The 27,485-nt window shown below is 45.8% G+C and overlaps 1 protein-coding gene across 8 annotated transcripts in view; it reads left to right on the top strand.

Annotated features, from left to right (window-relative positions):
* MTUS2 (microtubule associated scaffold protein 2) overlaps positions 1 to 27,485 on the top strand; it is a 347,620-nt gene that overhangs the window by 18,973 nt on the left and 301,162 nt on the right. For 3 of the 8 annotated variants that reach the window (XM_087758306.1, XM_087758307.1, XM_087758309.1), the window contains exons 1-2: positions 12,573 to 12,672; positions 21,223 to 21,296. The gene's annotated coding sequence lies outside the window, so the exon portion shown is untranslated. Of the gene's footprint in view, positions 1 to 1,943; positions 2,278 to 12,572; positions 12,673 to 21,222; positions 21,297 to 27,485 lie in introns of those variants that run through there. The other 5 variants (XR_015704927.1, XR_015704926.1, XM_087758310.1 and 2 more) reach the window with 4 other exon arrangements.

The following is a 27,485-nucleotide window of genomic DNA, read 5'->3' as shown; positions in this document are numbered from 1 at the left end:
AGATAGTGCTATTCACTCTTTCAATTTAATAAAGCTGTGCAGGGAAGTCCTGCATTTACAGATTTAGGCAGTTGGGTTTTTTCTTTCATTTGGTTATGAGATAGTTTCTTGCTAAAAAGCACCATATTTTGAAAACGTTTAACATCTTTGTCAGCAACATAGACAGTGGGATTGAGTGCACCCTCAGCAAATTTGCCAATGACACCAGGCTGTGTGGTGTGGTTGACACACTGGAGGGAAGGGATGCCATCCAGGGGGACCTTGACAGGCTTGAGAGGTGGGCCCGTGCAAACCTCATGAAGTTCAACAAGGCCAAGTGCAAGGTCCCGCACATGGTTCGGGGCAATCCCAAGCACAAATACAGGCTGGGTGGAGAATGGATTGACAGCAACCCTGAGGAGAAGGACTTGGGGGTGTTGGTTGATGAGAAGCTCAACATGACCCGGCAATGTGCACTTGCAGCCTAGAAAGCCAGCTGTATCCTGGGCTGCATCAAAAGAAGCGTGGACAGCAGGTAGAGGGAGGTGATTCTGCCCCTCTACTCTGCTCTCGTGTGACCCCACCTGCAGTACTGCGTGCAGCTCTGGGGCCCCCAACATAAGAAGGACAGGGACCTGTTGGAGCGAGTCCAGGGAGGGCCACAAAAATTATCAGAGGGCTGGAGCACCTCTCCTATGAAGACAGGCTGAGACAGTTGGGGTTATTCAGCCTGGAGAAGAGAAGGCTCCAGGGACATCTTATAGCAGCCTTCCAGTACCTGAAGGGGGCCTACAAGAAAGCTGGAGAGGGACTTTTCACAAGCGCATGTAGTGATAGGACAAGGGGTAATGGTTTTAAACTGAAAGAGGGTAGATTTAGATTAGTTATAAGGAAGAAATTCTTCACTATGAGGGTGGTGAGGCACTGGAACGGGTTGCCCAGAGAAGCTGTGGATGCCCCATCCCTGGAAGTGTTCAAGGCCAGGTTGGATGGGGCTTTGAGCAACCTGGTCTAGTGGAAGGTGTCCTTGACCATGGCAGGGGGGTTGGAACTAGATGATCTTTAAGGTCCCTTCCAACACAAACCATGCTATGATTCTATGAAAACTAAAGGCAAGTGCAGCTGCACAGCCATTTGATACCAGAATTGCCCCTTTTTATATATGCTGTAAACTTCATCTTAACGGCAATATGAGAGAGAGCTTCAGAGAACTGCTTTAACCTGTGATGACAGAGGAAGAGATGTACTTTCAGAAATATGAACTAACTTCAGTGTCAGTTTAATTAAGGAAACTCATTTAAATATGACACAAAGATTCTTACTCTCCAGATGAACATTAACTCTTGTGGTAGATTTACTTATTTGAAATGCGATTATCCCTAATTGCCTACACCTATTGCAATGACTTCTGATTATGTCGGTAATGTCAACAGTGGTTTTGGGGAAGAGACATTATCAGTTGTCACTCATTAAGGACAAAGCAGATGCCACTGTAGTTAGGAGTTACACATACTGCTTATTTTTAAGAACAGCAAGATGAGCATGCTCAGGTTTGTTTGTTTACTTCAAATCTGATTTCTAGCTTGGAGACCACTTATGGGATAAGAACTGCTGCCACGTGTCCTCTCACCTCCTGCCTCTGAGATTTTTTTTATAAATATGAATGCTCTCCTGATTGGAAATGAAATGAGTAGTATTCTCCCAGCAAGCGGTTAATCCTTGGGAAGGAATTCCTGAACAATACATACAGCTTTTATACTGACGTATGCACTGTGGTCTCTATCCGAATAATACAAGGAAGTTGCAAGTAAATTTGCGTCAGATTAATACTGAATTTATTTTACCTAATCCTACACTTTCCTCATAGTTTCTGGATTTTTATGTGACTTGGTTCTTCCCAGGTTCTCTCATTCTTTTTTTTTTTCTTTTTTTTCCTTTCTTTCCCATACGTACTATATTCTCAGATGCTGCTCCTATATCAGCACACTCTCCTAGTATGGTTCTCCTCCACCTTCTTTCTCCCCAGGAAGAGCTGCCATGAGCTCCACGAGGTACCACCACTCTTTCTGGGCACCTGGGTATGGTCAGAGGAGCGGGCAGCAGCCTAAAATGGAGACCACCTAAAGTGGTTAATGAAGATCTGTGATAACACTTCTACTGACACTTTTGGGTATAAATGATGAGGCAGGACTCACTGTGGCAAAGGATCAGGCCACTGGGTGAGATGAAGTGAAGGAAACTTGGGCTGAGACTTGCTTACATTTTCAGATGGAAGCTAATAAAACATTATTTACCTTTTGAATCTCTTGGATTCCTAATTCCTTTTGGCCAGTTTCAGCCAATTTGATAAGCAAGTAGATATCTCATATATCTCAAGTACCTACTCGTGTGATGAAGGCAGTAGCCAAGTACCCAGTGTGCTCCCCCTGCAAGCACAGGTGAGTTGACTTGCATTATTAGACATCAGAGAAGCCACACAGGCTCAGTGTTCTCTCAGCAGCCTGGCTCGACCCCATGCAGCCCACACTGGAGTTGCTATTACAGCTGCCCTAATTGCAGGAGAAGCTTTCATCAGCCACCTCACCTTATTAAACAGGTAACCCAAGGAGGTGGTGGCAAGCCTGGGGAAAACACGCTCCAGCAGCTCTGCGGCTGGTGAGGGCTTGTGCGGTTCATTAAAAGTTTTACCAGGGTGCATGGGAGGGAAAACAAGGGGGTTTCTCTGTATGCGGGCTGTGAGGTATTGCAGCTGGATGGCAGCCATGTCCTTGCCTCCCTTTGAGGGAGGACACCTCCGGTGTGGGGACCACCCCTGGGTGCCCCCCAGCTGCGGCTGGGGCTCAGCCACGAGGATGAGCCCCAAGTGAGGGTGACCGGGTGGACGCAGCCTCCACTGGGACAGAGGGGCAGAGGACATCAGAGCAAATGGGACAGTATTTGGACTGCAGCAGTACAGATTTACTCTTGGTTTTTCTCAGATATCTGGTAAAGATCTGCATCTGTCCAGCATTTGCAGGGGTCAGGAGCTGGTAATTCCCTGCCTGCCATAGTAATCCTTTTTCCTTAAATACAAACCCCAGAAACTGTGAAGCTGGCATTTCCTACAGCTTTTTTATGAAATTCATAGAGAGATAGTAATCCCCTTATTCTGAGGGGCTTAGAGCTGAGTTTGGTTAAATACAATACCCAGGACAATAGGTCAAGTGCCCGAAATAAAAACGTGTCCATCTCTGAGGTCAGCGCGGGATAGTTTTGTGAAACAAGCATGTGCTGAGGAGGAAAGAAGGTAAAGAAACAGGAGGGGGAGAAAAACCCATTTCAGACTTCCGACCCTCTCCGGAGGACTTAATTATAAATGTGTTCACAGAAAAGCAAATGCACCGTAGGTTTTTAAATGGGGATTTCTTTCAATTGCTTCTGAGTGCACATAGCCTCATTGCGAAGCAAGGTCAAGTGGGAAAGGCAATATTCTAAAGGGAAGGGAGGGAGGAGGCTGCCAGGTGGCCTGCCCTGGGGGAGGCTCTGTAACAGATGCTTGCAGGGAGCCCTGGAGCAGCCTTTTTCCCTGACTTTTGGGGAAGCCAGACAAGGGTCCTTATCTCTCGGCTGTCTCTCTTCTCTGTTGCATACAAACTCTATGGAAGCTAATGATGCCTCAGGACTGTGATAATCCCTGAGAAGCCACCAGCCCTGCACGGGAAGATGGGCTGGGGACTCAGCTAGCCTCAGCCTCCCCCAGCCGCCCCCTCTTTAAACTTAAGTCCCTCTTAGCAAGGAGTTACCCTCAGCATCAGCAGGGAAATCTTGAACCCCATGTTGTCTGTGAACTCAGGCTCAGGGGGTGTCCGGTGAAACCTTGCCCCAGTGGAAAGCAAATGTGGAAGGGACCTCAAACAATCCCTGAAGCCCATGGGGCAGCTAGCTGCAGGCTCTGGTCCCAGTCACTGCACCCTTGATGTATAGTCAAAAGTTTGACAGTAAAACACTAGGGTGTTACTGGATGGTACTGCAAAGCCAGAGAAGCTTGACAGATAAGAAGACAAAAGGATGGCACATAAGATGGCACAGATTTTCATATAAGCACTGTGTAAATAATGGTCTTTCCTGTAAGATTTTCAGTTGTCTGCAGTATGCAGAAATCTCTATCAGGGTTGAGCCCTGTTCTCACCGCTCCTTCTCTCTGTGGCTGCTGGACTGAGCTGCCCTCAGGACAGAAGCTGCAGCCAGTGTGTCACTGCTGCTCGCCGGCCTGCCGAAGTGCTTGCTGAAGCATTCACCTGCCTTGGAGCCTGTCAGTCACTGTTATAATTTTTCCTTCTTCCACTTCATTTGCAATATCATGTTCTGGAGGAGAGTCCCTGCCATTCAGGGCTGCTGCTAAGCCCCACTGTCAATCATATCCCCACAAACCTCATTATTCTGCATCCACATGAGTATCAGTTCCCTTTGCTTCCCGGCTGTGACCGTACAGCTGTTGTTGTCCTCCTGGTCCTCATTTGTGGCTATGTTTCCCTCCTCACATACACACAATGAGTCTTCCCTGAAGATTACCCACTGCAGCTCTGCCAGCAATTGAATGCCACAGATAACAGCAGCCCTACTGTAAACTGGCTACTATTTTCTTTAGTGCTGTTACCTAAACCTACTCCGAGGAAATCTAGCTGATACCATAATAAAGCTGAGATGATCCTGTTTTCAATTTATTCTTGATTTTGACAGATGCAGAAAAAGGCATTTACATGCCTGTAGATCTGCCATCGCTCCAGCAATGCTGGCTTGATGCAGCCAGGACTTGACGATGCTCTGTATTCCCTGGTCACTGTTTAGAGTGCATCCTAAGTGTGAGACTTCAAAAGAAGCAATCCTATCAGAAACTAATATTCTGTTAAGAAACTACTCTGTTCTTCTCCTCTGTGAATACTACATGTCTGATTTAGCACAGGTCCAAACAGTGATAGCTGGAGGGAATTGGGTGCAGTTTCCTACTGCTGACTTGCAAAGCCCTGGTGAAAACCAGACAAGTAGGCAGCTGAGAAGGCTGTCTTTGGGTATGATTTTACAACAACCTACTCTGACCATTGCATCGCTAGCAACCTGTATGATGGGAATGTCAAGCAGGTCTGGCAAGGTCTGAACAAACACCTCACTGCAATGCAGTCTCATAGCTGACCTGCCTGAGTCCCCAGAACCAGCCTGGCTCCACAACAGTGTAAACACCTTCAAATACAAAGCTCCAGTTGTGGGTGCATTTGGGCTTTCCTGTTCACCCTGAAGCAACATTCAGTGCCTCAGGAACTGAAATCATGGGCCTGGAAGAGCTGTAAAGTGCCTTCAGCCTTTACTTTGGCTAGTGTGAAGAAAACAGCCATACCCCCCCTTCCCACTGAGAATATGTTCCTGAACAGCGTGAGCGTTAGCTGTGCAATGGATAGCGAAGCAGTTTTTTCCATCAGAATTAATGAGCAGATCACTGTTTGAAATGATCTTGGCTGCTTTGTCTGAGAGACTGAGTGCCCAAGCATTATCCTCTTTTTCTGTCCTTCACGCTTGGTTGACTTGACTGATCTTGATTCATCTGAGGAAGGTGATGCTGAATGTGGCTGTTCAGAAAGAGATATTGAAAATACGCACAGTAAAAGATGTGTGCTGGGTGTTCATTCTCATGGATAAAACAGCCAAGACAGTGGACTGCTCTGGAAAGCCTGTGTCACCTCCAGGTGATGATCTGGATGATCCTGCTCCTGCCTCTTCATCCTCTGCATCGTTTTACACTGTTCTTGTATATGTAAGTTTTATTTCTCAAGTCCCTGACACATCCTCCTCTGTTTCCTTAATTCTAAGGGAAAAACTGCTTCACTATCCAGTGAACTCAGTCATTTTACCAGCAAGGCTGAACGCTTGACGTAACATTTCTGAGAGCATTCTTGCTGCTTCTTTTTAATAGTCAAATCTTCCTCCTCCTCTCCCTCCTCCTCAGATGAATCAGGAGTCAATCAAGGTGAAGGATGTAGAATGCCGTAGTGAGGATGGTTGGTGGAGCAGGGGCTTGAATGCTCAGTGGTGGATCTCCAGAGTGATGGATAGGGATGCGACAGACAAAGGGGTGCTGCTGGGCTGCCAGAGGAGAGCTGGGTGCATGCATGTCCCTAATGTAACTTTGACATGCTGCTAAGTTTAGGTCCAGGTCGTTCTTCCCACCTGTGGTTTCTGAACAGGTGCGTATCTCTGCTTTCTGCATAGGTCGTTCCCTTCTCCCTCTGCTGATAATACAGGACAACTCAGCTACACACATCCTTTCTTTCTGCCCTTTGTTTCTGTGTGTTCCTGGATGGACAGAGAAGCAACGTGGCTGGTGTGCAATGTTACCTTACACAGGTGCTGTTGCAGCTCACAGTCTGCAGCCCCTTCTGCTGCTTCCGCTCCCTTATTTGTGGAAGTGCAACTGTTTGTTACATTGCACAGGGACTGTTTTTCTAAAACCATTTTCTTGAAATTTTAAAAATCGCATCTCAGTTCCCTAAGCCAGCCTGCCGCGTGGGCTGTGAGTTTCACAACCGATGTTAGGAGTAGCAGGGGCTCCCACTGGCCATCCTTCTCACCGCCTGCTCCTTCCTGCCCCATTCCTTCTGCAGCCCTCCAGCCACACACGCAGGGAGGAAGAGGAGCCGGCCTGGCCAGTGGGTAGGGAAGGTTTTCTGGGTGACCAACTGCCTTACAGTGAGCAGAGCTGCATGATACAGCTGAGCAAATCTAAACAGCTCTGCCAAAAATTGAAGTCGTCCTCCTCTTCACCCCATGTCCTTCTTTCCTTCTTTCCTGTTCCTGCTCTCCCCACCCCATGTACCAATGCCAGCACTCACTGAAGCCCTTCATGGGGCAGTTCAGTTTATCAAGCTCGCAGAAAATGAACCCCCACGAAAAAGACTGGCTGTGATGCCAAGGCAGCCCTCAGCCCACGCAGCTGCTGGCTCCGAGGGTCTTGCCTCCTGCCCTCCGTCCCCAGCGGTAGGCCACAGCACTGTTGCTGATGCACCTCAATATTCTAACTCAGGAGAAGGTGAATCACTTGGCTTTTGCTGTCGTGTTAGCTTTTTGCAATGCTGGGGTGGCTCAGAGCAGCTCCAACAAGTGCTGGAGCCACTATGAGGAGAGCAGGACCTCAGTCCTGCTGTGCAATGACGGCCGAAGCGGTTTGAGCAGGGTTAGTGAAATGAATAGGCTCGGGCGTGGGTTCGACAAGCGGCGGGGCTGCAGCAAGCGAGGGAGCAGGCTGGCTGGCTGGGGCTGGAGGTGTGGGGAAAGGAGGGGAAAGGACTGGAGAATCACACCTCCCCACCCACGGTCAGCAAGGTGCAACTTAGGCACAGTGTGTCACTCACCTGATGGCAGCAGCCCAATCTGTGTGAGGAGCCACCAACCTGCACTCGAGGTTTAACATCAGAGCTGCTTGTTTTCCTGTTCTGAGCTCTGCCGGTCTCTAAATCCCACCTCCTGGCAGACGAGTTGGAGGAAGGTGGTTCTCCTGGGATGTGACCATCCTGTTGTCTTAGACACTGCTATTTGAATGGGAATTGTCCGGATCTAAGGACCCTCCATTTTCTGTGGCTCAAAAGGCACTAGATGCAGGCCTGCAAACAGATTGCTGGCTACATATATGTATATGCATGCATATATGTATGCAACTTCATAAATCCATGAGAACTCATAAAATGCAGAGAGTCACACTGCTCAGGCTATCACAACAGTTGAGTTTTCCTCAACAGTAATGTTTCCTCGATACAAATTAGAAAAAAAATGAAAGAACTGTATATACGTTACTTAAATTCTGCAATCTTTACTCATGATGATTAGAAATTATTCGCACGAAAAATCCCCTTCATCCAAGCAAATGCACTAAATTATATTTATTCAGATAGAAGTCAATGTGTTGAGCAAGCTGCCATTTTTATCTGACTGCAATTACTCTTCTTCATGGTTGGGATTCCTCAGGTCTCATGGGACAGATTTCTTCCATGGTGTCATTCACAAGAGCTCACATCAAACTGCTTTATCATCTGTCTGCAGTGTTTCACTGCTGTTATCAAACAGTAACACAGCTCAGAGAGGCGACTATTGTGATCCCAGAAGACTTTGAATTTATGGCTTAAAATAATCCAAGCCATTTGAAAAGAGTATTTGAAGTCATCCTCACCACTTGGTTGTAGTCTGCTCAAAAATGAGTAGGTTATTGCTGTTAGCGTGCCTAATGCAATACGTTCTTGCAGGATTTTCAGTCAGTAGTAATTTGAGTATACAAGATAGTCCTCATAATTTGAATGAAAGAGCAATCGACTTGATAGATTAAGTTGATATTTTTCTGGCAAGACTGTTTGCTTTACATGATAGATTTGCTCTGGCTACAGCCTTTTATTTCTCATTAAATTAGCCAGCCAACATTCACAGATGAAGGAATCAACTGGTTTAGCTGTAATTTATATAGACCTCCACTACATCTTTACAGCACAGGTTTATTTGGGGAGTTGAGACAAGCCAGTCTCTCCCCTGATAAGAAGAGCAGCAGTCACAGTCAAAGCCAGCTCCTCGGTGTTTATCGAGACACAAGAGTTGTCCCACTTTAATTACGCTGATAACAATTCAAGTGACACAGTTAGCCCTCATGGTGATGCAATAGAAAAGAGCTTATGTTGTTACAGCGATTCCAGACCAGAAGATAGCCAAGTCAGTATCAGACAGCTTCATGCTGGGACAAGTATGTCAGCACTTGAGTTTTAGCTGGTGTAACTGAAGTTTAAGATGGTGCTTAAATAAAAATAGCTGATAGGACTACAGTAATTATCTAAATTAAAAAAAAAAAACAAACAAAACAGCAAAAAATCATACTTCCAACTGCAATTGTTTTGCTGGTAAAATGGGCTGCAGGCAGGCTGTCAGCTCCGGGCATCTGCATGTCTGTGCCCCCAGGCAGCAGGCTGGCAGCAGCCCTTCGCCCTGCCTGCAGCAGGCCCTGCCGGTCACCTGCCCACTGACTTAGCAGGGGCAGCCAGGCAGCCCTCAGCTTTTCTGTACGCCTGCCCTCAGCAGTGCTCGCGCTCCGGGCAACGCAGCCCAGGAGCTGCTCTGTGGACCTTCCCTTGTGCAGGTCTGAGCTGCGTCTTCCCTGATACAAAAACCTTTTAAAAATCTTCCGGAGTGAATAGCCTTAATATGATGTTGCAGCTTGATCTAAGCATGGAGGGGGGAAGCTATTTTTTTTTCCTGACTTTCATTGTTCCCAGGTAATCCGCAAAGCTGAACACCGATTGCGTCTTCTGCTTAATTCTGCAGAGAAATAAGCCTTGTGCAGCCTTCTGGCATCACAGCTCTGTACTTACCACGAAGTAAACAGAGCCAAAAACCGCTCCCTGATCCCGAGGCCAAGTGACACAGACTGGCTATATCCATGCTGCATAGTGCTTGATCCTGGTCTCCCATCTGGTGCCCCTGTGGCCCTAAGACATTGGTATTAATGTGTAGATGTTTCCCTTCTTTTTTTTTTTTTTTTTTTTTTAATTTATTCTGTCTGAACTAATGTAATAGCTGTGCTGCAGCCCACAAGAATGGTGTTTTATGGCATGAAGCAGGGTTTGTATTGCATGAATTGGGGTGGGGCAGGAGGGAATTTTGTGGCTGCAAAGACAGAGCTGGAAGACGCTGTAGGGTGAAGGAAATGGGAAGCAGTGCGGTCCCATCTCTGCTGCTTGCTGGAAACCGTCCCTCCTGTGTGCCACTCCCCAGGCTGCACCCAGGCACTGCACGCTAACGATCAAGCAGCGTGGATGGCCAGCAATCCAGCTTGGCCCCCGATCCCGCCATGTCCCTCAGTGCAAACACAGCCACTGAGATGTCTTGGTGCTTGTTTAAACACAAGGGATGAAGCCTGGATGCACAGCAAAAGGTGCCTCCACTGTGCCAACCATCCGTGCCCTTATGAGGCGGAGGGAAGACTTGAGGGTCTCGTCAGGTCAGCCATGGCCATAGCGCGTGGTTGCTCCATTCCCCAGTTCCATCAGGGCCGTATCCAGTCCCGGCTGCTCACAGGCAGGCTGGCCCTGCTCTGGGCCACGGGTTCCTCACTGCCTTGTATTTCCAGGTCTATGTGTGAGGCTGTTCTGCCACCTCTCTGTAGCTGTAGCAGCTTGTTCCTAAACACATCAACAAAGTGGTTTCAGCTTGAAACTGTGCTTGAAACTGCTCTGCCTACATTTATAAAAGCCATCTACTACTTCATCATTTTCTTTTACTCTTTATAGTGTAAGCAACAATTTTTTGTTATCCCTTCTTTGTTGGAGTTGCATAAGAAATCTTTCACTGTACATTTCTATCGGCTACAAAACTCTCTTCCAAATGTTGAAGAAAAACAAGTTTATGTGAATTATCTACAGCAGATAATTTCACTTCTGCACAGAATCTAAAAATAAAGCAGAACCCACATTCTACAGCTAAGTAGTTTTTAATTAGGTGTGATAATAGCATGAATTATCTTTCAGAGTGCAATAGCTCCGCGATCAGAAGTCAAGTGCTGGGAGTGATAATTGTTTGCAAAAATGTTCTGTTGAGGGAAGAAACTCAGTGTCGGCATGTATTTTTTTTTTTTTTCATATAATAGGACTTGGCAGTCCAATTAATATTTTGCATGAGTTTGGGCTTTCTCAGTTATTGTCCCTGTTTTAGCACAGCCAGTGCATCCTTTCAAGTACTAAGGTAAAAAGAGGGCAATGAAAGCCTGCCTCCTCTGTAAGTCCCCGTCACGAATGCTTTCATGGTGATGCCTTTGGACATGACAAATGGCACTGCTGCTTCCTGAAAATTAATGGCTGAGGTGCTGGATGGTTTCATTCACTTCCTCAGGACCCCCTCCCCTTATTTTGACTATAGATAAGCTCAGGGTTTGAACATAAATAATACTGTGAATTGTGAACCAAGATGTGGCCACATCTCCTGTCCTGCGCATTCTGCTGGGGGCTGAAAAGCTCTGGCAGTGCTGGTGGGGGGGGTTTCATGCCGTAAACCACCACAGCTAAACCTGCCACTGCCTGTCTCGTCAGGGTCCTCCTTTGTGCCAGCCAAAGGGATGCTCTCTATGACTTTACCAGCTAAGATGCTTTATCTTCATTGTCTTTGTAACTCAAGCGCAGCGTGGTGGGGCTGGGGGTGGGGAACACAGCTTTTTTCAGCAGGGAAGACAAATCTTAAAGGAAGGTCCTTTAAGGATAAGAGACTCACTTATGGTGCCACAGGGATGGTACTTGGCACTTCAGACTGCAGACAGATGCAAGCACAGTGTGTTTGAGCACAGGCAGAAATAAGGAAGTTACTGTGTGCCTGGGAAATAAGGATATATCCTGTGACAGTGACTGTCCCGCCATATGAGGCTGTAACATCAGCTTGATCAGACGAGCATGGGGTAAGGAAAGTCTTTCCAGGATGCTATACTGGATCCCAGCTGCCAAAGGGCCAGGCTGGAGCTGGGATGCAGCCCACGGACATTTCTGCCCAGGTTTCCCCGGACTCCCAGACAGTTGCTGTCTCGTGTCTCTGCGTGTAGGTCCTGACCTCCTGGCTCTTCTCCTGGTGCCTCCAGGCATCGTTGCGGGTGCTCCCGGGCAGGAGGATGCCGTGTAGCATCTGGCTGACCTCGCGAACTGGGAACCCCTTCACTGGCCCCTCCCGAACAGACCTTCATGCATTTGCCCAGAGGACTTTGTAAAAATTAATTGAGTTGCCCAGCATTAGACACAGATCATAAAACTCCCATCTGATCTCGTGCCTGCTGCTGATTTTAACAGCTGATTGAAACAATGAGCACTGGCTCCTTGGGAATATAACAATACTGACAGAGATAGCTGTAACACAGCCTGTACGTGTAGATAAGGCTTTAAACGTACAATAAAGAGCCTCTGCCTATACCACAAGGCTTGCTCCCCTAATGGGAGTAAAACCCCTGGGCAAGAGTTTAAGCATAGTAAAAGTCATGAATGTTACCGTTTGAGTCTTGCTGAAAAGCAAATTTGTGTGTCTGCTTATTTATTCATTTATTTTGTCACTCATTTTAAAGTGAAAGAGAAATGAACTCGGAGCAAGGGAGAACCGGAGAGCGGCCAGCCAAGGAACGGCAAGCCTTGCCATGATGCCTGATGTCATCTGAGGCACTGCTACACCTTCCCTGGCAGATGCTGACCTGTATGTATATTCCCAGGAAAATCCTCATTCAATAATCCACCTATTTGCTTATCGGGTGTTAATTTACACACGTTAATCACGGCAATGCCCATGAAAAAGGGGCAGGGATTGAAGCGTCCCACAAATGCCACCACGGGAACTTTCTGCGTTAGATATAGACGTGTCGCCACCTCTGTCGCGATGGCTGTGTGCTTCCCCGGCAGGTGCCGCTGGGGGTGTGGGGCTGTGGATGCCCCGCGGTCGCGCAGGGGCCGGGCGGGGGGGGGGGGTGCCCCGCCCGGGGCGGTGGCGCAGGGCGCGGCGCGGGCCGGCAGGGGGCGCTGCGGCCCGGGGCGGTGGCGGCGGCGGGCGCGGGGGGCGGCGGGCGCTGCTGGGCGGCTGCGCCCCGCCGCTATAAAAACACGGCCCGCGGCTCCCTCCTGCCGGCGGGAGGAGGCGGCACCACCGGCAACGGCGGCACCGGTACGGAGGCAGGTGAGCCCCGCGCATCCCCTGTCCCGGCGTGGGCAGCGCGGGCTCCGCTCCCCTCAGCGGCGTGGGTGGGTGGGGGTGCCCCCTCCCTGCAGCGCGGCCCCCTCAGGGCCCGGCGGCTGTCCCGGGCGGCCCGTGGGGTCCCGGCTGCTGTCCCGGGGGGCCGCTCTCCGCTCCCCCTGCCCGGGCGGCCCGTGGGGTCCCGGCTGCTGCGCCGCCGGAGCGCCGTGGCCGGGGGACGGGACACGGGTAAAAAGCGCTCGGAGATGGGAACGGCTGCTGCGCGGGGGGCGGCGGCAGGTCTGCGGGCTGCTCCTCTCCGCTGCCTGTGACGGAGGCGGGCGCTGGGGTGGTGAGGTAGCGAGGTGAGCCCAGCTGATTAGGACGGGTAATATGCATTATCAGATCTATTCAGCCAAAAGTTTTGAGGATGGTAATAAATGGACTGGCTCGGGTGGGCACGGCTCTCTGGGCGCAAAGGTCGAAGTTGCCTGGTTTATGCCATGGGGCTGACGGCGCGGCGGGAGCGGGTCCCGGCGCGGGCTGGGGGCCTGCGGCCGGGGCCGAGGGCTCGGCACGGGCGAGTGCAGCGTTCGGGGCAAGGGCCGAGTTACCGCAGCCCGCCGGCTCCCGGTGCTGAAACTGCAGCTGCGCTCTGAGCCGTCCGTGGAGCTAAATGGCATCTCATTATTTTTCTTACGAATGATGAAAGATAAAGCAGCTACCGTGAATTGTAAGGTAGTGTTTTGCTAGGAAGGGAAAGATAAATCCGTGGGAGATAGGGCAGCGTGTCCAGGTCTCCGTACTCAGATAAAATACCTCTGCATCTAGGTCGGTTGTTTCCAACTCTGTTTAGGTGAGCCTGGGTACCTTCTCCTCCTCCTCGCTGCACCTCCCTCGCTGCCTTTGCCTCTGCTGCTTTCTCCCCGGTCCCTGTCCCTGCCTGCCGGAGGTGACAGCAGCGCAGAGGGGGCTCCTCTGCTGTGCCTCGGCCTGCGCCCCACGGCCAGCCCTGTTAGGGAGCCCCCGGTCCCCGGTTGCTCTCAACGTGAAAAGAGCAAGCCAGCAGGAGCCTTGACATTTATCGTTGCATTAAAAACGTCAAAGATCAAAAAATTAATAAATATTTCTCAGCAGGACAAGCATTAGCAATATTTACTGATATTAAGGCATTGGTAGCAAAATAATTAAATGTCAAGTGTTTGCATACAGGTTAACTTCGCAATGGATGGCTGCGTTAAGGAGGCACTTGGCAGCAATTGAGCTGGATATAATGTGATGCATAAATGCCTTGTTTTGGTTGGTGTGATTTCATACAGGAATCGCTTTATGCTCTCTACATTCAGTATTGTGTTTGTGGCTTTTATTGTTTCTCATCCCCAATTTCAAGCAGGGATGTGGGCTTTTCTGTATCTCCTGCTGCATAAACTCTTTACCAGTCTGCCCTTTTCCAATGCAATTAAATACACCCGGCTACTTGTCTCCTATCTCTGCAATCTGTTGTGGAGAGCAGTACAGCCTGTGCTGCAGGAGAGTGGTAGCAGTGAGCTACATGTATGCAAATGAGGCTTAACTTCTCATTGTGCTTTAGTTATCATCACCTTAATTTCTGCAGAATAAAGCCCTGTTTTAAGGTACAAAAGGGGGATTCTGCAAGTGATCCTTTGAGCAATGCACTCTGAGTTTGGAAATCAGTACCTGAGATGGGCAGGGGGGGATGTTAAGAAAATCTTGCAAGGCTGTGTCTGTGTGGTGTATTTGAAGTAGCTTTTGGTATGATACCATGTCTTTCCTTATGCTCATCTCTTTAAGGGCAGAGGTAGGTATTTGGCTACTGCCAAACAAATGCCAGGTGTAGGTTTGGGTCAGATAAGTAGTTTTTCATTTCTTTACAGCAAAGCTTCTTCCATGGTAAAGTTTTCTAGAGTGTTGTCTGTTGTGTTACTGATAGTGACTGTAATAAACAAGAAAGCAGCTTAAAATGCCTTGCCTAAACTTCTGGAGTGTGTAGTTCTATGCAAAATACATTTATGGTATAGTAAGCAATGCTAGATATTCAGGGAGATAGTGGGGAGAGGAGAGCTAGCAGCACATCTATTGCAGAAGTACCGTTCGCCACATCTGTAAAGCACAACAGCGTATCAGGGGCTGTGCGGGGAACTCGGTAACCAGTGAGAAATAGTCCTCCCTCATAATAAGTTAGGAAAACCAAGACTCTCAGCTTCCAGCGTGCATCCTCTATTTCCTAAGTTCATAGAGGAAGCACCAGAAATCAGCGTAGGACAGAGAATTGCAGCCAGAATTGCAGGCTCCAGTGAAATGTGCTGTCTCTGGGGAGCCATACAATGGTAGATGCGGCGAAGCACAATATGGTAGAGACTCATACACAGTGGTTGGTTTAATATTTGATTGAATACTCTGGAGGAGAAAAAAAATCTAGGCATAATAATGGACATCTTGGTAAAGATATTTGCCAAAATGCCAGCAACAAGCAGTGCAAGAGGATTTCTTCTCCTCTACCACCACCGGCTGGATGCTGAGGTTTGCTAAAAAGACTACTGAGGCACAGCTGATTTAGCAAATGCTTTCCCTACACAAGTATTGCATTTTATCGTAAGCTATTTATAATTATACTGGCCTTGTTTAAATGCAACTTTTACTGAACGCTCTGCAGTCAGTTTTGTTAAGGAAGGAATAAGTAGCTGAAAGTGTGTGTGGGGAAAAGTAGCAAAGAGCAGCAAAACTGTGGTGTATGATGGTTTGTTTTGTACCTGAGCTTGCTGTTGCAAACTCAAACCCATTGAAACAGTCTTTTTTCAGGAAACTAACTCTGATAGATTTTTGTATAACTTATTCTGGCACTATCCTAATATAAATAGCATCCTCGTGAGCCTGGGAACACTGCCACTTTCTGTTGCTGGGTATGCATTTGATGCTTTGCTTTCTGAAAACCTTTTTTTTTTTTTTTTTTTTTTTATTCTGTCCATTGCCATGACATGGTATCATCTTGCTATTCTCAATTTTCCAGTGGGGAACTGGGAAAAGATAAGGTCCAACGCTTCACCCAAGGTCACCAAAAAGATTTCCAGAGTACAGACAAATGCTGTAACCACCTGACTGTCCCCTGCCATTGGTTTAATAAGAAAGACCTACTTAGTGAGGGTTTGTCAGGTGAGAAGCAAGAGGGGAAACGATTAGCTGATATAAATTGCTGTAACTGCACAACCAAGTGATTTATACCAATTAAAGCTCTGTTCCATATTCCTGTGTTATGATACAGAACCAGGTTAGTATTTTGCAGCCAAAAGGCATATCTGTAAAACATTCAAAACTTCTGAAAAACAGGTCTTCAGTACAAAAAAGGGCTGTCTGGAAGACTTTATTTAAGCAGTCACTTTAGTAATTTCTTTAAAGAATTCTGTTTTCTTGTTCAATTAAGTGGCTACAAAGCTGTCAGTCAGGCAAACAGGTTCAAAGCTCCTGGGATAGTGAATCTTCACATTTCATGGCAGGAACTGTTTTCTGCTCAAGGAAAAGTTATTGCTGCTTTTGTGGCATAGTGTGCCACGGCACACAGTGCTGTGCAGGAGGAGGCTTCAGTGGTGCACTGGCTGGGAGGTAAGGACATCCAAGTTATGTTCCTGTATAATTGCAGTAAAGTTGGTTTAAGACGCTGCCATAGCTTCCTCTCCAAAAACTGGGAGGAGTAGGCTGGCCCACTCTTGCAGGGTGTTTGGGGCCTGTGGATGGAGAAGCCCATTTTGTTACAGCTGTGGCATCCATGTCAAAAGTCTCTGCAAATGGCTTAATCCTCAGAAGCATCTGGTGCAGCAGCAGTTACTGACATCACTTACAGATCAGTGATTTTATGCAATCGTCAAAACTAGCAAAAGCATCAGCTGAAAAAATTCCTTGGGTTCTCCTCCCAGCCTGCAATCATGACTCTTAATTTAGATGATGGTGTAATACAGGTTGCTGCTCCTTATGTGAGCATGAGGGCTATTCTGCCCAGAGATATATATTTTTTTATATATATATATTTCAACTTCTTTGAAACAGCTATTGCATGGGATGCAGAGCTGGAAGAAAGGTGTAACTCCTTCTTTGCACAGCTGTGAGTTTCACTTCATGGGCATAATCACTGAACACTTACAGGAGAATGACTTCCCTTTGAAATCATAGTTAAAAAGTAAACAAGCATCTAAAACACATGCTGGGCTAATTAGTTTCTCTATTCAATTTTACTTTTTGAATTTTAACTATTTGATAGCTTATCCTAAATGAGTTTGTTTCCATATTTATTATCCCCACAGGGTGCTCTAAGTTATGGCAAAATGCTAAGGCTGCCAATGAGGCCACCTGTCAGGCAAGGAGAGCTTGAACAGAGATACTCCAATAGCGCTTTTGCCCTCTGGCATGTGTTGTCTCTGCGAAGTTCTGCATGGGGCATGTGGAACAGCCCTTTAAGCCACCTGAGATTTTTTTTCTCAGTCCAAGGCGGTCCTCATAATAATTCTCAAGTTTATACTGCCAGAAAAATTCAGAGGAACCAGATGACTCCCAAGTAATATATTTCTGCACTACAGGGTACGTTAGTGTTACTGAACAAGAATTAGATTGTGATGGGGGAAAAATGAAGTTTTGTATTGGGCGTTTCTAAGCTTGATGTAATTTCTTCATGCCAGAATGCTGGGAGGAATCATGATGTGCTGGGCACAGGGAAAGCCAGCAGGATGCTGGGCACAGAGAAGACATTCAGAAGCAAATTGCACTTGAGTGTGCTCAGTAGAGCCTTGCTCTCAGAATGAATGCATTCCTTATGGTCTACCAGACCATCAGGATCTGAGGTTGTTCTCTTGCTGTTATGATGAAAAGTTATTTAGCTGTTGATGCAATAAAAGAGTGAGGCTTTAAAATGGGATCAATAGCAAAACCACCTCTGGAAACAATCTATATGAGCCTTGGTGAAATCAAACAGCTGCATGCACAAGACTAGAAACATTATGGAGATCAGGAGCAAGTGCTTAGGACAGGGTTGCTGTATCATGGTCACAATCTGGCTGCTAAGGGGTTTAATGCGAAGACAAGCATTCATCATGGGCACTCAAACTCGGCTGTTCTTCAATGTGTTAAAAAGACTGAAAGGCTAGAACAGATAGGAGATCAGAGATCTACAAGAAAAGAGTGCTTTTCCCTCCTTTTTTAGATCTTAAACTAAGATGACTTGAAAAGAGCATTTGAAAAGGATGGAAAACTTTCTTTAAACACAGTTTGTAAGCTGGAAAGAAATGACTAAGGTTCTAAAACAAAACCAGACTGGGCAAAGTGCTAATCTTGATATGACAGCAGCTTGATCAAATTACGAACTAGGACTTCCTGAAACATCTGCATCTAGCCATCCTTGATATTGCTGGAGCATGCCCCAAATATGAGTTAAGTGGCTTACAGAAACAATGGATTTTGTTGTTAATATGCATATTTTCTTAAATAACGTGTATGCATAGATGTATCACATAAAATTGTGTGCGTTACCATCAGTATTATTTAGAGTAATAATTTAAGAAGGCAAGGAACTCTGGAGAGTCTGCCAAAGGAGGTTGCATTTTTCATTGATGAAAGCTTAAGGGGCTCACAGCCACCATCCAATCCACACAGCAAAGTTCCAGGCTAGGTCCATGGCCTTTATTCATGTTAGTAATCCTTTAATGTCAGTAGAGCCAGCAAGATACTGATGTTAAAGAAATGAAAGCCCTCAGGCTCAGCTGAGAAGATACAAGCTTTGCCCTCCACTGAGGACCTGGTGGTAAGGTGATCAAAGTTTGCTTTATTTCACCTTCCTGGATCTTGAGGCCTCGGGTGAAATGAGAGCTGAGTCACTGTCCCTATAAGCTACAGCAGCTTTGAGGTTAAACTGATTAGAGTGGAAAACATAACACTGAGTCTGAGAGACCCAGAACGATCATTTTTAGCCGCTCAGCACTTTTAAAAAATCAAATCACGGAAAAGCTGTCCTGTTTGATTGTTCCTATTACGTAATAGCAATGTCTTTGGGATTTGAGAGGAGCCACGAGCAACATGTCCCTTATGTAACAAATCTAAGTTGCTCTAATCCCCGTGGCGCTGCCGCTGACCCTGGGCAGCCAGGAATAGCCTGGGAGCGGTGCTGAGCTCCCCGGGCTCTCCACTGGGGCTGCAGGGTAGCCGTGCAGCAGAGGCCCTTTGCTCTGAGGGGTTTTCTGCCAACCACGCTTGCTGGATTTGCAGTCTGTTTCTGCTAATAGAGTGGAAGTAGGGGCTGAAGCGGAAATCCTGCCCTTAAAAAGTCCTGTTTCACTCATTAGGGTCAGAGCTGATCCTCACCACTTCCTTTTTTTTTTCTGAAACATCAGCCTTTACCCCCATTTCCAACTGGAAACAGGTCATCTCATGATCTTGGTACCTTCGCTCCTGCGCTTGTTTAAGAAAATTGGACTAAATGCCAGGCCAGACCCTTGGAGCAGGTCCTCCTGAACCTTTCTTCTGTATTTTGGGAGGCTGCCATGGCCAGATGTCTCGGGGGATGTGCTGGGCTTGCCAGGGTGGGTGCTTTGGGGGAAGAGCTGCAGCCAGGTATCATCCTGAATTCAGGGGCCTCCTGTGTCCCCTGGCTTCAGTGGGGTGTCAGGGCCTCGTTCCTGCCCTGTGATTTCATGTGCTGGGTGTGGAGCTGGCGGACCAACACGGGGGCTCATGGAGCAGGAAGGAGGCCGCTGGGAGAAGTCAGCTCCATGTGCTTGGGGCTTGGTGTCTATGCAGTGGGTCTGACCCTTCACTTGAGCCTGTTGTGCTGATGGATTGTCTTGATTAAAGTGGGTAAAAGAGCACGGAAGAGCATCTAAACCCTCAGCCCTGCCCAGGAGTGCACGTGGCTTGCTGGCTGCAGATCCTGCCCTGCCTTCTCCATGGGAGAGCACTGCTCTGCCCTGATGGCCTCTGCTGCCTCCAGTGTAATTAGGAGCATTTGAAGAATGGTAACATAAAAAAAGCAATGTTGTGGGATTGTTTGGGGGGAAGGATTGAGGTAGCTGTGCACAAAGAGACCTATCTAATTAAAACCGCAGGGGAATGAAGATAGTGGCTAATGAGGCTGAACATACAACTTAATTTAACTGAGTTATTTGAAAAGAAGCAACCTGCCTTCCTGGGGAATGGAAGGTGGGGGAGAAAATAGAACATACGTGCAATTTCTTATTAAAATATAAATTTCATTGTAATTAGTGCATGTTTTGCTGCAAGTTACTTTGGATTTGGGATTTTACCACACTAATGTGACCATCAGTTACATGTGAATAAAACATTTTAAAAGACTATTTCATTAAATCTCTTGCCTAAAATCCCACTTATATCTTCCATCTTCTAATATCTTCTAAGCTTTTTATCCAACTTTTCTCCACTTGATTTTTACCACAAGGGAAAAATTGAGTGTCATAGGACTTTTCCCTTTTTGCTCAGCTGTCCTTCCCCCTTCTCTCTCTGACTCTGCCTTTTCCTCTGCCATACTCTCAGGTATGAGATCTGATCTCCACCTGCTCTGCTTGGCCCACAGTCACATCCCTCTTCTTGTCGTCCTTGCGTTCATACCTCTCAACTCTTCACTCTAATGTCTCCTGCCTCTCTCCCATCATAATGCAAATACACGTTACTGACGTAATATTAGAAAACAAACCCCAGAAAACCTGCTCCAGCTTTTTGGTCGCCTTATGATCTGGTCACAGTCCTGCGTGGGAGATCTTCTAGTTTCATCATTGATTCTTGGCAGTTTGACTTTGGCACCTTTTGCCACTGGTAAAACTGCATCTCATGACCTCTTAACCAACTCTCAGGACTGGCTTTCTTTCCTTCCCTGCCTTGCCCTGTTGTATTTTGATATCATAACTCATGTTCTCTGATTCATTATGTTTATTTCTTGCGAATTCAGATTTTTTTGACTTCTGAGAGAAGCTCCTTCTGTGTGTTTTCTGGATGATCTTCCTCACCCTTTCTTGTTTCTCCTCTTTCCTTCCATACTTTCTCTGGGTGGTCTCATCACAAGCAAGTTCAGCTAAATCTCCCTGAATAGCAATACATCACCCTTATCCCATCAAAATGTGGTATAGGGACAAGGTGTCAAATAGCAGAGTCCCATAAAAACGATTATCTCTAAATACATTAAAACCTGAGTAGGTTTAATCTGTGCTTCCCCTTCAGCTTGTGTACCTAAATTTGACTTGAGAGTGTTGACTTACTCTAAAGATACTCCAGAGGAAGAGGAACAGAAAATGTGGAGTTTTTGTTTCACAAAGCTTTTGTATCCTCTTCCCCTTTTAAGAGTAGGTGCATTGCTTCATTTCACTCGCTCCTAACAAGGACCAGCTTATCTGTGAGTTAATGCCAGGAAACTTGGACAGGATAATAATCAGAAGAGCAGGATGTTTGATCTTGAGCACTGTGATTACAAAAGATTTGATGGTGTATGCCCTTGTTACCTACTCTAATTCTAATGAGTCTTTTATTTGGTTTTTTTTTTTTTTTAAGGTTTCCACCCTGAGACTGTCTTCTAGGGCAAACTATTACCAATGGAAGTAAAATTTGTTTTTCCAGCTTTCTGGGTAAGTTTGTCTTCCGTATTATTAATGTCTGATTTGATCTTTTTAAGTGTATCTGCCACCAAAGAACTCTTTTGCAAGTTGTCTTTGATTTTTATATTTGTGTTATTCTATCCAATGAAAAGAAACTCCCTCTAACAATTGTATAAACGACAGAGATAAAGGTGACTTCAGAGCAGACCATGAGACTCTTACTGGGGGGAATTATCAAACAAAAATAGACCTTTGCTTTCCTCATGTTTGACTTCTGTCTGGTAGATATAGTATATAAACCAATGTACTATATATCTAAACTAAATCTGGTTACTTTTTGAGATAATATGACAATATTTGAAGATAATCTTTCATGGTTGGGAAGGCATAGCTTTGTAGGCTGGGAGATGACCGTGACATGGAACCTGGTAAAGTTGTATTGTAGTGGCATGAGGTTGTGTTCAGTCATGAGCAATAACAATGCTTGCTGAAGCTTCTGGGAGGTTAGCGGTGATGTTTTACCTGGAAAAAAATGACAGCTATGCTGGCAAGTTGCAGGGCAGTATTTGCCACCTTGCTGGGGGCATTGGCTCGTTGATTGCCCATCAGTAGCAGGCTGACAATGGTCCCAAAGCCTCAAATGACTCAAGAAAATGGAGATAGGACAGTGTAGGCTCCAGAACAAGGCTGATTGTATGGTATACTGCCAAACCCTGGATGGATCAAATAAAACTAGAGCTCAGAGGTTGCTTTTTCTGTGATGACCAGGTCATGGTGGGACAAAGTCACCTTTTGTGGTCTTATATTGTCCCCAGTTTTGCAGTAGGCTGACAGGTGATTTTCCCTGTGCATCAGTAGGGTGTGACAGCCTGCTATGTCCTGCTGGCTGAGCAACCATGGGGAGGAACAACAAGTACAACCGTCCACAAAGCCCAGCGTCTGCCTCCTTGAGTATGCATCTCCTGGGACCAGGTCTGATCTTGTCTCTCAAGTGATAAAACACAGCCTGGCTGGAGAAGTTCTGATGGCAACCTGACATAAGCATTGCTCTTTCCTTTGGGGAGACTTTGACCTGGTCTGATCTGGAGTCAGAAAGGTCTGGCAAAAGCAGTCAACACTGGGAGAGGGTCAGGACCCCAGCAAAGCCTGGGGACATGGCTCTAGCATGCAGCACTGTACCTGGTGAGGAGGCACCCAAGGGGTGCCAATCAGACTGAGGGCAGAAAGCAGATGGGAACAAAGAGAAAGCAAACTCAGGTCATTGGCAAGGACATTCCCACTGTCCCAGTCCTCAATGTAGGAAATCCTATACCGTGTCTGTCTCTCTCTCCAACCCAGGCTGCAGGGCCGATAGACTGGCAGGGCTCAGAAGGGTGAAGCAGACCTCATTATGGCATGATCCCCTGGCTTTCAGGGGACTCTTAATACACACAGATGCCTTTGGGGACAGTGCTGTTTGATAGGAACTGTATGGTCACAGGAGCCTGGGGAGGAATCCCTTACCCAAGTCAAAAGCTGTTTCCCTGTCAGCAGTCATGTTCAGTCACAGATGATGTGGTTTTGGCTGTGAAATGGGTTATTGAACTGGTGTGTTACTGTCTTCTGGGTGGCACATGCACAAAAAAAAGCAGAGGAAGTAATTTCTTAGTAGTTTTCTCTAAAAGGTCACATTAAAGCGTTCACTTCCATAGGGTATGCTGTTTCACTGTTAACACGTATTGAGTACTTGTTTCACTAACATGTCCTTTTCCTTTTTGAGCTGACATGACAATGTTATTCAAAGTAAGGCCTGTGAGAAGCACCTTGAAGTTTTTGATTCCTTATGGCTAGAAGGATTGGAAATTAAAGGCCATCAGCTGCAAAAAAAGCTTTAGGAATCTTTGAAATAAATTTGCTCTGTGATGAGTGTTAGACATGTTCAGATTCTGAAGGGGAAAATTGTGCCAGAAGTAGATGTCGAATAGAGCAAGAAATGTAGGAGGCTATTTTGCAATTTGAGCACTTGCTGCAATCCTGGGAGAATAAATTTTCCTGGCCCGTTCCAGAGTTGTCTGCAAGAGTGGAATTTTCAAACCCCTGTGTTTTGTTTCAAATAGACAGGACCAAATAACGTGTTTGGTGGGGATAATGTGACTTTTGCCTCTCTTATACTGGTCTTGGGGCACTGCATGGGAAGATGATAGCTGTATGAGAGCATGAGGCCCTTTAAGAGAGATTTGTGTGAAGTTACAGTCGCGGCTGTACCTAACAGGAGGCATTCTGACATGCCACAGAAATATTGTTCTGATAGCATCACTTAAAAAAAAAAAAATTCCTACGTGGTCTATTCTAAATGGGAATTTGTGGATCAAGAGTTGGATACCATGCCTCCATATTTATGCAAAAAGCTAGTGAGATGCTTCAAAGAGGGATAGTTTTTTGCTGCTTTTGGCTAAAAATCAGAAATTCAGGGAAGCAACTTCATAAGATTTTAACGGTTCTCCAGTAATTTAACATTGGATTACAGTTGAAATCCCATAGAAATACTCAAGACACTTTATACTGTATCAGATGGATTAAGCATGATTCACTTATTGCATTAAATTCGAGAGGGATTAATAATGTCTGGGTCATTGTTTTGTAGTCTTATAAATTTAAAGACCAGAGGGGACCGCATGAATATCTATTCTTACTGCCTGCTCAGTGCAGGTCAGAGAAATGCAGGATATATCAGCAGTGGTCCCTTAATTTTTCTTTATTTAGCATATCTTCCTGAAAGAGATGAAGGTCTTGATTTAAAGGGTGCCAGTAGTAATGAATCTACTGTATTGCAGGTAAATTGTTCCTGTCAATAATGTTCCTTGCCTTTTGAGGCAGTCTGTAGCTCTTTTCAGCTTCCAAATGTTGTACCTCGTTTTTTTTCCTGCTGAACTGACAAGGAGTCTGTTATCTGGATGCTGATTCTCCCTTTAGTTACCCATTTAGTTAGCCACTTCTGAAATTCATTTACTATGAGCTGTGTTGCTGTAGTACGGTGAATCTTTTAATTCAGGATTTTGTGTAGCATGATTTTAAATAACTGTGTAGTGTGAAGTTAGGACTAGAAATATGTCCTGTCAGCCCACTACCATTATCAAATGATGATGTAACTGCATACAAATGATCAGATTTACATGACCAGGCCTATTTTCCATACAGCTGTGTTGATTGGTGTTAATTATGCTGATGTCTTTCAATGCCTTATTGATTGTGTCCCATGGTAACCTTTCCCTGCTGTTGCTTACTACTGATGTCAGTCTCACTGTTCGATAGGTTATCCCACTTAACCCTTTTAAACACTGCTGTGATATTAGGTCTTTCCAGTCACCAGGAACTTCTAGTGTTCCTATGTCTGTTAAAAGCTAAATCACAACTTACTGGTACATCTGCCCTCTACTCTTGAATGCAGGGTTTTAACTAAGGGGCTATTTAAAGCCCTCTCCAGTTACTGAGGGCATGGGAGGTATGTTGTTATCACTGTAAGATGTGAATATAGCATCTTGCATCTTTCTGAGCACAGAGTAGAAGTAATTGCCAAATACATTCATCTTTTTCTGAATTGTTTGATAATTTTTATCTGGAATGACCAGTTATTGAAGTCATTGCTTGGCATTTGCTTATTCTTGTTCCATTTAGGGAGGAGCTCCTATTGTCATGAACCTCACCATAGCTTTTTAATGTTTTTGCTTGCATCATTTGCTTGCATTTCTGCAATGTTAATTTGTATTCATTGCTATCAGTGTCTCTTTTCCCCATCTGTTATGTACTGTGGGTTTGTTTTACAGGTTTCTCTGCTGCTGCTGTCACTTTCCTTAGCCAGGATTCTTCAACCAAAAAAGCTTCCTTTCATGGCTGTAGCACAGTGATTTTCTTTTGGCATGTAATAAAGCATCCCTTTGCAGGTCCTTTTTATATTTTTGTGTGGCTATTTTCCCCTCCTCGGTTTTGCTCATTATTGTTTTTAGGTTTGAGAAATTGTCTTTCTAAAATATCCAAACAAGTAAATTAGATATTGGTTAAGATTACGCATTGTTTTCCAATTGCAAAAGAAATCAGAGCATTGCCCTTTGCCTGTAGTGAATCATAATTTTCTAGTTAAATGTGTCACCTGTATCCAGTAGGAGCCCAATATAACATTAGCTAGAGTTGACTTCACTACTTTTTGTATTAAGAAATGAACTAGAACTTGCAGACTTTCCTGAAGTCTTACTAGTAAAGTGGTTCTTCCAGAACAGATTCTCTGCTAGAATAAAATTCAATGTGACAATATTTTTCTTAACTTGAAGGATATATGCTTGAGGAGTGCCTCATTCTGTTCCCTTACCTCATTTGATGGATTTCTAGCAGACCTCAGCCTCTGTCTCAGCTTGTGATTTGTTAATACTCTAGATTCTGCTTTTCTTTTTGCACATACAGTGTCCATGGCTTTTTCTTCTGCACACTCTTTTCTGTTAAGTACAGTGCTTTTTAGCATTGATTTTTATCATGTGTGTTTTTTTCTGTTACCTTCTTAAGCTTTAATAGAATTGAGCTTCCTTTTGAAAAAGACAATTCTAATTTCTATTGAAATTGAGCCCAGTTGCTGCAGTTGTAAGCAAGCTTTCAGTGGAACAAATTGTTTGCCCTTTTATAAAAGCTATTCAAATATCAGCAGTATGGTGAAAGCATTGCTTTCTATTTCTAGCTCTACACGAATCACAAGTTTTTTGACAATTCATGTTGACACCAGGAGGCTCTTATTTGTCAGTCAGACCTCTACGGTCGGCAGCTCCCAGTCCATGTGGCCTTTTGCAAGCCTGCAGTCGCTGCTAGGCTGCTGTGCAGACAAGGTAAGCTTCATGAGGCTGAGTTCATGCTGCCGTTGGCTTTGGGGCTGGCTCTGGACAGCAGCTGAGGCAGAGGGAAAGGACAGTAGCTGAGGTCAAAAGTTGGTATATTTTCTCTTCTTACGTTTTGTGAAAGTCTTAGGAGTGTAGTCTTAACAAATGGCTGTTACTCAGATCAGTAATAAAATTTACCTGGTTAAACCAGCATGCATGTAGAAATTAACTTCTCACTATTTGAAGCGACTTGTGAACATGTGGTCTTGCTGTCACCAGAACTGACTCGCACATCTAGCCTTGGTGAGGGCTTGTGAGGAGCTGTATGGGCAGAAGATGGTTTGCGTGAGATGGTCACATCCAGATGTCGGAGACCTGCGTCTCCCAGTATTATACTGTGCTTAGCATAGAAGGATGTGGGCAGCTGACTATCCTGAGTAGAGAAAATACAGAATGATTTACTGGATGTATTCAGGTGGATTATGGAAGTCATACTCAGCACTGGTGAGGCTGCACCTCGAGCACTGTGTTCAGTTTTGGGCCCCTCACTACAAGAAGGACATTGAGGTGCTGGAGCGTGTCCAAACAAGGGCAACAAAGCTGGTGAAGGGTCTGGAGCACAAGTCTTATGAGGAGCAGCTGAGGGAGCTGGGGTTGTTTAGCCTGGAGAAAAGGAGGCTGAGGGGAGACCTTATTGCTCTCTACAACTACCTGAAAGGAGGTTGTAGCCAGGTGGGGGTCGGTCTCTTCTCCCTAGTAACAAGCGATAGGACAAGAGGAAATGGCCTCAAGTTGTGTCAGGGCAGGTTTAGGCTGGATATTAGGAAAAACTTCTTCACCGAAAGGGTAGTCAGACACTGGACCAGGCTGCCCAGGGAAGTGGTTGAGTCCCCATCCCTGGAGGTATTTAAAAGACGTGTGGATGTGGTGCTTAGGGACATGGTTTAGTGGTGGACTTGGCAGTGCTAGGTTAACGGTTGGACTTGATGATCTTAAAGGTCTTTTCCAAGCTAAATGGTTCTATGACTAAGTTACTAGTTTCCCATGTATGACCACACCATTACTGAATTGTTTCTAAGGAGCAGCATCCCAGCTGGAATCGAGTTCACGGAGCAGGAATGAGCTTGTAAATGCTTTGGGACAAGAACACTGTTTTCATTCAGCATTGCGTGGCTTAGAATGAGGGATGCTACTCCAAGCATCCTTTCAGTACAAAGGATTAGTCAAATAAAATGAAGGATATAAACAAGGGCTAAGAAATTATCTGTCTGCAATGACAGAATAGCAACAACTTAATAAGCTCCTGGTTTAGCCTGCTTAAATAAAGTTACTTGCAAAGAATCTTCTGATATGTTAATTATACTATTCATACTGTTTCTCT

The sequence above is a fragment of the Nipponia nippon genome, unplaced genomic scaffold, assembly GCF_047370975.1.
Source record: "Nipponia nippon isolate SJK-2023a ecotype South Korea unplaced genomic scaffold, ASM4737097v1 scaffold_2, whole genome shotgun sequence".
In the NCBI taxonomy this organism is placed as follows: Eukaryota; Metazoa; Chordata; class Aves; order Pelecaniformes; family Threskiornithidae; genus Nipponia; species Nipponia nippon.
Note: the sequence above shows the minus strand (reverse complement) of the source record. Positions and strands in the feature narration are given on the sequence as shown.